A 9,046-nucleotide genomic window follows, 5' to 3' on the forward strand; every position below is an offset into this window, starting at 1 on the left:
TTGTACAGTCCATCCCTGTTTGGATTGTTTGGATCACAATTTGTAACTTGGATTCAGTACAATCCATCACAATTTGTAACTTGGATTCAATACAATCCATCACAATTTGTAACATGGATTCAATACAATCCATCCCAATTTGTAACTTGGATTCAATACAATCCATCACAATTTGTAACTTGGATTCAGTACAATCCATCACAATTTGTATCTTGGATTCAGTACAATCCATCACAATTTGTAACTTGGATTCAATACAATCCATCCCAATTTGTAACTTGGATTCAGTACAATCCATCACAATTTGTAACTTGGATTCAGTACAATCCATCTCAATTTGTAACATGGATTCAGTACAATCCATCACAATTTGTAACTTGGATTCAATACAACCCATCCCAATTTGTAACTTGGATTCAATACAATCCATCACAATTTGTAACTTGGATTCAATACAATCCATCACAATTTGTAACTTGGATTGAGTACAATCCATCACAATTTGTAACTTGGATTCAGTACAATCCATCACAATTTGTAACTTGGATTCAATACAATCCATCAGAATTTGGACTTGTCTCTCTGTCATTCAAGGTGGTGGAATATTGCTGAGTGCGGCGTTAAACAACAAACAAACAAACATTCAAGATGGGAACACCCTGCATGAGAGTTGACCGTTAACACAACTCCAGAATATTAATAATCGTTTATCCTTCTCTCCTATAACTGGTCCCTAAACCTCCCATAAACATTTATCCATCCTGCTGTAAGTCTTCATCCCACCCCACCCTAGCCATTCACCCGATCAGACAAAGCACACATAACCCAATCACTAAACCCAAGCCACAGAATGACAAGGGAATATTCCAATATCATCCCTCTCTCAACATGCTAGGCAATGGGGCCCTATTGACTGAGAGTTGGCTTGTCATGCCAAGATCCCAGGTTCAGTTCCCCCAAATGGGTGCAATGGGTCCATGCCAAGATATGACTAGAATATGATACAACATATACCCACACTCCCTCACACACTCTCGGTATTGGTATAAAGTTTGAGAAGTGACTCCCTGCCCACAGATGATGGACTATTGAAATATTCCCCTGCATCATGAAGATGACCTCTCCTCAACCACATCTCTAACACTGTGTGCAGTACTGCAAGCATTTCACCCACCTTTCTATGTTGATCTTTTAAATGTAGATTTTATCCTGTGAATATTTATTTAGTGTTCCAAATTTAGAGTAGTATCTTTGTATACCATGTTGATGCCTAGCATCAGACAAGTGTACACGCCCATGACTCAGAGTCATACCTCTCCCTTTCTGACATCATTGTACATTTGTTTGTTTTAACAGGTTTTAGACCTTTAGCAGTTAAGACTTCACAGTTACCAGATAATATATATTAAAGTGGGATGTGTAAACACTATTTTCAACTTAGATTTTAAATATTGTATGCATTGTTTGACTGTTTGGCAGTTATTTTGCTATTAATGTATTTATTTTGTTTGTTGTTTTGGTATATTATTCTCCGAAATGTGACGTTAACATTCACCTGATATAGAAATAGTTTGGTCAAAGAGACGTACACATGTTTTTTAAAATGAATGTTAAGGAAAGTTGAAACGTAGTTGTGTTTGTGAAATTGGAAAGGTTTTTCATGGGGAGTCAGCTCATAGGCTGATGTAGATCATTTTCTGTCAAATGGATGAATATAATCTGTCTATTAGGGCTGGGATGAGTCCGAATTTACTACCCGGGTACCCACCCCCCTCTTACCCACCCCCCTCTTACCCGACCCTACCCGGGTACCCACAGTAGGTCTCAAGAGATAGGTACAAAATGTCCAATTGGGCATTTTGTTACCATAGCACTGGCAAAACATATTTAGATACATGTATTAAACAATCTGGTCATGCATACACTGAAGTTGACTCAAGTTATATCTTTATTCAAAGATATGAAATGTCAGAAGAAATGCGAAGATTTGTGATTCGTAGTGTAACCATAGTGTTCTAGGTACTTTTTTGTCGTTAAACAATATATCACGTGACTATCCACGGGTCCGGGTAGTCCTGTGGGTACCCACCCGACCCGGGTACCCGAGTTACCCGTCCCAGCCCTATTGTCTTTGTGTAGACACAAGTGCCATTATATCGCCACAATGCAATGTGCCTGCTCATTTTGTCTACAACAGGTGATGAAATGTATCAGTTTGGTGTATGCATCAAGAAGGTAGAATTATGGTAATTGCCAGTCAACTGTAAAATACCTGGTTGAAAATGCTTTATGATCATCTCAATTTAGGGCAAAGGAAATTGTTTTTCTAAATAATTTGAACAGGTGCCATGAACTTTAACTTGAGATTTCAAAAACACACAGAGGGTGACACTTTGTTAACTTGTGTGGTGGGGTAGTCTTGTGGTTAAGGTGTTCTTTCACCACCTAGAGGAATGGGTTTAGTTCCCTACATGGGTGTAAAGGGTGATGCATCAATATTTGTGAGGTGTAAAACCATACTCACCCACTTGTAAAGGAATTCATAACCATCCACTTACTGTTTTTCTGGACAAGTGGTGTGGCAACATCAGGTCCTGGTTTTTAGAAAGTTTCTTCCTTGTTCAGAAAGTTAGGCGTGATCCCTATTTTGAGTTGACAAAGTTTGAGCTGGTTTATGTTACATTCTATAATCTCTCACACAAACCCCGGAAGAAAATTATCTGTAAACACCCAAGTCTTCACTACTTTGGCAACTCTAGATTCAGAATATGAAGAGATTCTCTGGTCTGCTCTCTGATAACTATTAAGAGACAATTTAATAGAAAGATATCTTCAACGATATTCTTTTCAGAGACCCCTCACATTCTTTTGAACATGAAGGCGTGTATAGTGTCGGTATGTCTATGTTGAACTCCAGCACCAACTGAAGGTAAAATTTTAATGGCCTTTATTGGGGTTTAAAGCATATGTCCAATGAAGCACCTGTACGTTATACATATATTGGAATATAGGAGGGATATATTGTGTGATTTAAAACTGATTTTTTTTTTATTCATGCTACAAATGCTGTGACCTAAATTGCGGAGATAAGCAATTAGAAATTTATCATGAGATCTATCAGCTTCATTAACTTCAAATGCCATGACCAATGCACTCTGAAAGTGTTACAACCAAAATCAACCAGAGGTTAATATCTTACATACATATAATATAGATGCTATTTTACAGATTAGTGATTTCTGGCTGAAAAGGGTTATTTGTGATCATGTGATAGAAGTGATTAATGTCATTTGTACCAGAAGTTGGACAATAACATTTCAAGAGTATTTTCTAAACTAACAGTAATGTGATTAAGTTGTACACATATTCATTGCATTTGTTGTTCCAACATTCACATTTCATCCATTGTTTTCTTTTCTCCATTTTTTTTATCACTATTGGGCTTAACGCAGATAAGTTAACCAGGTGTTATGGCAGCTGTACCTAGTCTATTGATGAAATAAGTGAAGCAGGATTTTAAATCGCATGTAAGATTCTTTTTAAAAATAATAACAAAAAATAAACAATACAAGTAGGATAATTTTTTTTACAAAGAATCAAACTAAGTAGGACTTTGTGCAGTACTTTTTTGTATACCTTTTTTTCTTTCATCCAATGCCTGAGTAGGGAATATAGATTCATAACTATTCGGTTTCAGTGTAATATTTTTTTAATTAAAAAAACAGATTACCAAAGATGAACTACATTATGCATTTCATGTTTTCCCCATCCTGATACACTGTTTTATTTTTTTCCAGTTTCTTTGCATTATATTCCGCCAGAGCATCCCGTGGCCATGTTGCCCGGTTCTGAAACATCTTGACTCTAAGTCATTCTGGTGGTTCTATTTCACTCACGTATACCGAGATGTTGTCGTCTGCTCTTTGTTTAATAAACTGCTTTGCCGTCCGACAAGTGACCTGTACGATTCGTGTTTGTGTTTTTTTGGGATGGTGTTGGAAATTATTGCTGGAAAGTTTGGGTGACCTAACGAGACTCAATATCCTGTAGTGGTTGTTTGGTTGGTTGGTTTGTTGTTTAACGCCGCACTCAGCAATATTCCAGCTATATGACGGCGGTCTGTAAATAATCGAGTCTGGACCATACAATCCAGTGATTAATATCATGAGCATCGATCCACGCAATTGGGATCGATGACATGCATCAACCAAGTCAGCGAGCCTGACCACCCGATCCCGTTAGTCGCCTTTTACGACAAGCATAGTCACCTTCTTACGGCAAGCATGGGTTGGTGAAGACCTATTCTACCCCCGAGTGGATAGAGCATCTGCCTGGAAAGCTGAAGTTAGATGTTTAGTTCCTCATACCAAATTATATTGTTTGTTGTTGGGAGCTGATCACGCCAGAGAGCACAGCATCGGCTATTCTGTCGAGAACTCACTGTTAAGAATGATGAATAGAGAATGGAATAGAGAGACTTCTCACCTTCCGACTCCTCACATCCTCCGAGTCTGCAAACCTTTACTGGCGTGTACGCTCCTAGCCTCAACTCCATACAGGATGAGTTCACCGACCAGCTCAACAAGGGGATCCCCTATCAAGAACAACTACTACTGCTTGGCGACTTCAATGCAACAGTGTGTGTTGACAATGAATTCTGTCCCTGCTGTCTCGGACAATACGGAACTGGCAAGATGAACGAAAATGGACCACGGTTTCTCGAGCTGTGCACACACCACGACCTGTGCATCACCAATAGCTTCTTCCAGACCAAGCCTCAGCACAAGGTGTCCTGCAGACACTACCGGTCCAAGCAGTGGAACCTATGGAATGTGCTCATCACACGTTCGTACCACAGTGCCGACTGCTACACAGACCATTCCTTCGTCTGCTGCAGAATCAGACTCCAGCCAATTAGGATGCACCACGCTTACCCAGAGTAAAAGACTCGTATTGGTGTCAGTAAGACCTCACACCCGCAAGAGAGTGGACTCCTTTACTGATGCCCTGGTCGTTGCTCTGGTTACAGAACCTCAACAGGGAGATGTCAAGCAAAGATGGGGCCATCTGAGAGACACGCTTCACGCCATGGCACTCAGGGAAAGCAGAGAAAAACTCATGACGCTCTAAGACCATTTCTACGAGTTCATCTCTGTCACTGAGCAAACGCGTGCAGCATTAACATAATACAAACACTGCCCAAAACAGAAGCTCCTGCAAACCTCCAGAACAGCCAGGAGTCCAGAAAACAACAAGAAGACGAGCAACGAATATTGGTTACAGCTCTATGAGGGCATTCAATCGATGGCCGATGCTGGGAAAATCCAAAATGAGTACAGCGGCATCATGAAAGTCAGAAAGCGCTTCGTCGTTTGGCCCTGAACAGACTACAGAAATGTGCTCATTGGATGCATACGAATCGCAGTGTGGCTTCAGTGCAGAATGTTCCACGACCGACATGATCTTCTCAATCGACAACTGCAGGAAAAGTGTAGGGAGCAGAAGAAGCCACTCTACATCACATTCATCGACCTTACAAAATCCTTTGACCTTGTGAGCAGAGATTGTATGGATTGGCTGCCAACCCTAGCTCTTCAGTCATTCCACACTGACATGGAAGACACCTTGCAGTTTCACGGTTCGTCCTGAGATGCTTTTGGCATCTACAGTGGAGTAAAACACGAAGGCATACTTGCCCCCAGCCTGCTTGGAATTGAAGCATGCCTTTGTACCCACGACCTAAGAAGTCTACCTCCACACAGGCTCGCCTGAGGGCAGATACCGAAGTGCGTGAAGTCGCAGACAACGCGGCTGAATCAGCTGAAAACCTCGTGGACCGTGGCCCACGTACATGCAAGGAATTCAACTCAGCTTGAAGATGAGAAATGTGATGGATCAGGACTTTGAACAGCCTCCATCAACAACTACGAGCATGGAGGACGGGAGGATCGCCTCTGGCAAAAGACCTGAACATCCAGAGTGGGTGAGTATTGTTTTACGCCGCTTTTAGCAATATTCCAGCAATATCACGGCGAGGGACACCAGAAATGGGCTTCACACATTGTACCCATGTCGGGAATCGAACCCGGGTCTTCGGCGTGACGAGCGAACGCTTTAACCACTAGGCTACCCAACCGCCCCTGAACATCCTGAACAGAAGGCTATAAGAATACAGTTCGTTATTTTTATTAAACACGATTTTAAGTCAACGAGCACCTGTTTGTTGAAAAAATAACGGACCAGAGAAACTGCTGATCTCAAACCAAATCTGCATATGCTTGAAAGGACGTTCGCTGACAAGGATATGCGGTTGTGTGTATTTAATAACAACGCATTCAGCCAGAAACAGGTAAAACAAGCCTCTGTTAAAAAGTATAGGGCCATACTTTATTTTATTTGAATTATTATTATTTACATATTTTAAAACACAAACACCTGCGAACCTTGTCCGTGGTACACGATGTTGCAGATTAGATTAGATTTGATATTGTAAGATCCGAGTCACATGATGCAAAGCCCACCTCCCCTCCCCTCCCCTCCCCTCCCCTCCCCTCCCCTCCCCTCGATATCATCCGTGTACCTGAAGACTATTTCATGCTATTTTTATTTATCAAAATACGATCAGTATCTCATGCGAAGGATGACAAAAAGCATGAACTAGTCTATTTATTACATAATTCTTTTAACTACAACCTACGCAAAATAATATATTTTTTAGATCAGTTTTGCATCAAGTCTATATACTGCAGCTAATAAACTTACTGTCAACAGTTTGCTTCACACGGGCAATAACCATCCTGTTTAACCTTATCAGTTTGTTTACGGACAATAAACCAATAGCTATGCCTCTTTATATAAGAATATAAATACTTATCAAGCAGTAACCACAGCCATAGATTAATTATGTTCTTTTCACGAGCACCGTTGGTTCGCCAGAAATTGGCTTCACACATTGTACCCATGTCGGGAAGCGAACCTGGGTCTTCGGCGTAACGAGCGAACGCTTTAACCACTAGGCTACCCGACCGCCGCGAATGTTCGCATGACTATATATGAAATGCGATTATATTTTCACTCTATATACCAGCGGAAAAAAAGTATAAAGTGGTGTAAATGTTACTTATTGAAAATAGAAACATACGATTTAGTCATTCGTCTGATCAATGTTTTATCATAACAAATTGCATTAAGTTACTCGTGTAAATTATGAAAAACGACCTTAACGACGATATGTCTTCATAAATATGTGTTATAAGAAGCATTATTTCATTTCAAAATAAGTTGATTTTTATTGAACTTTATATAAAGCACAGTTACATTTTTCCGTTAGTATATTTCATTCATTTGTAGATAATAAAAATGCGCATCAACTTGTGGGCCTGTTGACATGATGGAAATGTGTCCCCCGTTTTAATGAGTCTGTTGTTTGATGGTGACATGCAGAGAAGGTTTCTCAACAGTGTCTCGCCCACTTTGGGAAGACGTGCCCGGAATGAGGCGAGTCATATCCCCAGCAGCAAATGAATGCTATGGTATAAACACGGCATGGATGAGTCAGCAATCTGTGGGCGTGTTTTTAAGGTGTACATGGGTGAAATATGGTGAAATATGACGTTCATTGTTGCATACGAAGAGATTCACTATACATGATACTCATTTTTTTAATGTTAAGGTTAAAATTAATTCTTTTCGATGAAAATCTGCATTTGTATTAATGTTAGTAATTGTTCGTTATTTCACAACGACACACAACTTTGAAAAGACCACTTGATGTTAGGATTCTAGATTAAATTGCTTTAATAAACGCTCTTTAAAGTAACATTTATTTTTGGACAGTGTATGCGTCATCGTAGTAGTAGTAATGGTAGTAGTAGTAGTAGTAGTAGTAATGGTAGTAGTAGTAGTAGTAGTAGTAGTAGTAGTAGTCGTAGTAATGGTAGTAGTAGTAGTAGTAGTAGTAGTAGTAGTGATGGTGGTGGTAGCAGTAGTAGGAGTAGCGGTCGTGGTCGTGGTAGTAATAGTGATGGTGGTAGTAATAGTAACAGTGGTGGTGGCTGTAGTAGTTTGTTTGTTTGTTTGTTGTTTAACGCCAAACTCAGCAATATTCCAGCAATATGGCGGCGGTCTGTAAATAATCGAGTCTGAACCAAACAATCTAGTGATTGAAACCATGAGCATCGATCCACGCAATTGGGATACGATGACATCATGATGCATCAACCAAGTCAGCGAGCCTGACCACCCGATCCCGTTAGTCGCCTGATACGACAAGCATAGTCGCTTTTTACGGCAAGCATGGGTTGCTGAAGACTGTAGTAGTAGTAGTAGAAGTAGTAGTAGTAGTAGTAGTAGTAGTAGTAGTAGTAGTAGTAGTAGTAGCCGATATGCACCTGATGACTTCGCACTGCACCTGTGATAGTTGGTTATATAAAGGCGACGAGTAATAATACAAACATCAAGACGTCGCATACCAACAAATATTATCCCACTGTCACACTATGTTCTTCTTTACTGGGGGGGGGGGGGGGGGGGGGGGGTCCGGGTAGCCTAGTGGTAAAGCGTTCGCTCGTCACGCCGAAGACCCAGGTTCGATTCCCGACATGGGTACACTGTGTGAAGCCCATTTCTGGTGACCCCCGCCGTCATATTGCTGGAATATTGCTAAACGCGGCGTAAAACCAAACTCACTCACCCTCACTGAATTAGCTTGAAGAAGTTAAAAGGATCTACACCGAAAAGTCGCCTTTACAGAAAATAAAGAAATTGTTATCCATAAATTGTCTCTACTCTGTCATCCGTCAACTTCCAAGTAATGCCTATCAAACAATTTACTGAAAAAGTTAACAGACAAGCAGGCGAGAAGAAAGGAACGTGGCCGTAAACAGAAAACACATACAAAAAACACCGTACATGTTTACATGGAAAGACACATACATAAAACAAAGTACGGAAGCTGTTATTGCCCATGTTGTTGTGTAAAATGAGTTGTTTATGCGTCGGTGTTATGGGCAGTGCCTTGCTGTAACGGTCCAGTGATTCACGTTGC

Source organism: Haliotis rufescens, unplaced genomic scaffold, assembly GCF_023055435.1.
Source record: "Haliotis rufescens isolate VD_foot unplaced genomic scaffold, xgHalRufe1.0.p SCAF_23, whole genome shotgun sequence".
Classification (NCBI taxonomy): domain Eukaryota; kingdom Metazoa; phylum Mollusca; class Gastropoda; order Lepetellida; family Haliotidae; genus Haliotis; species Haliotis rufescens.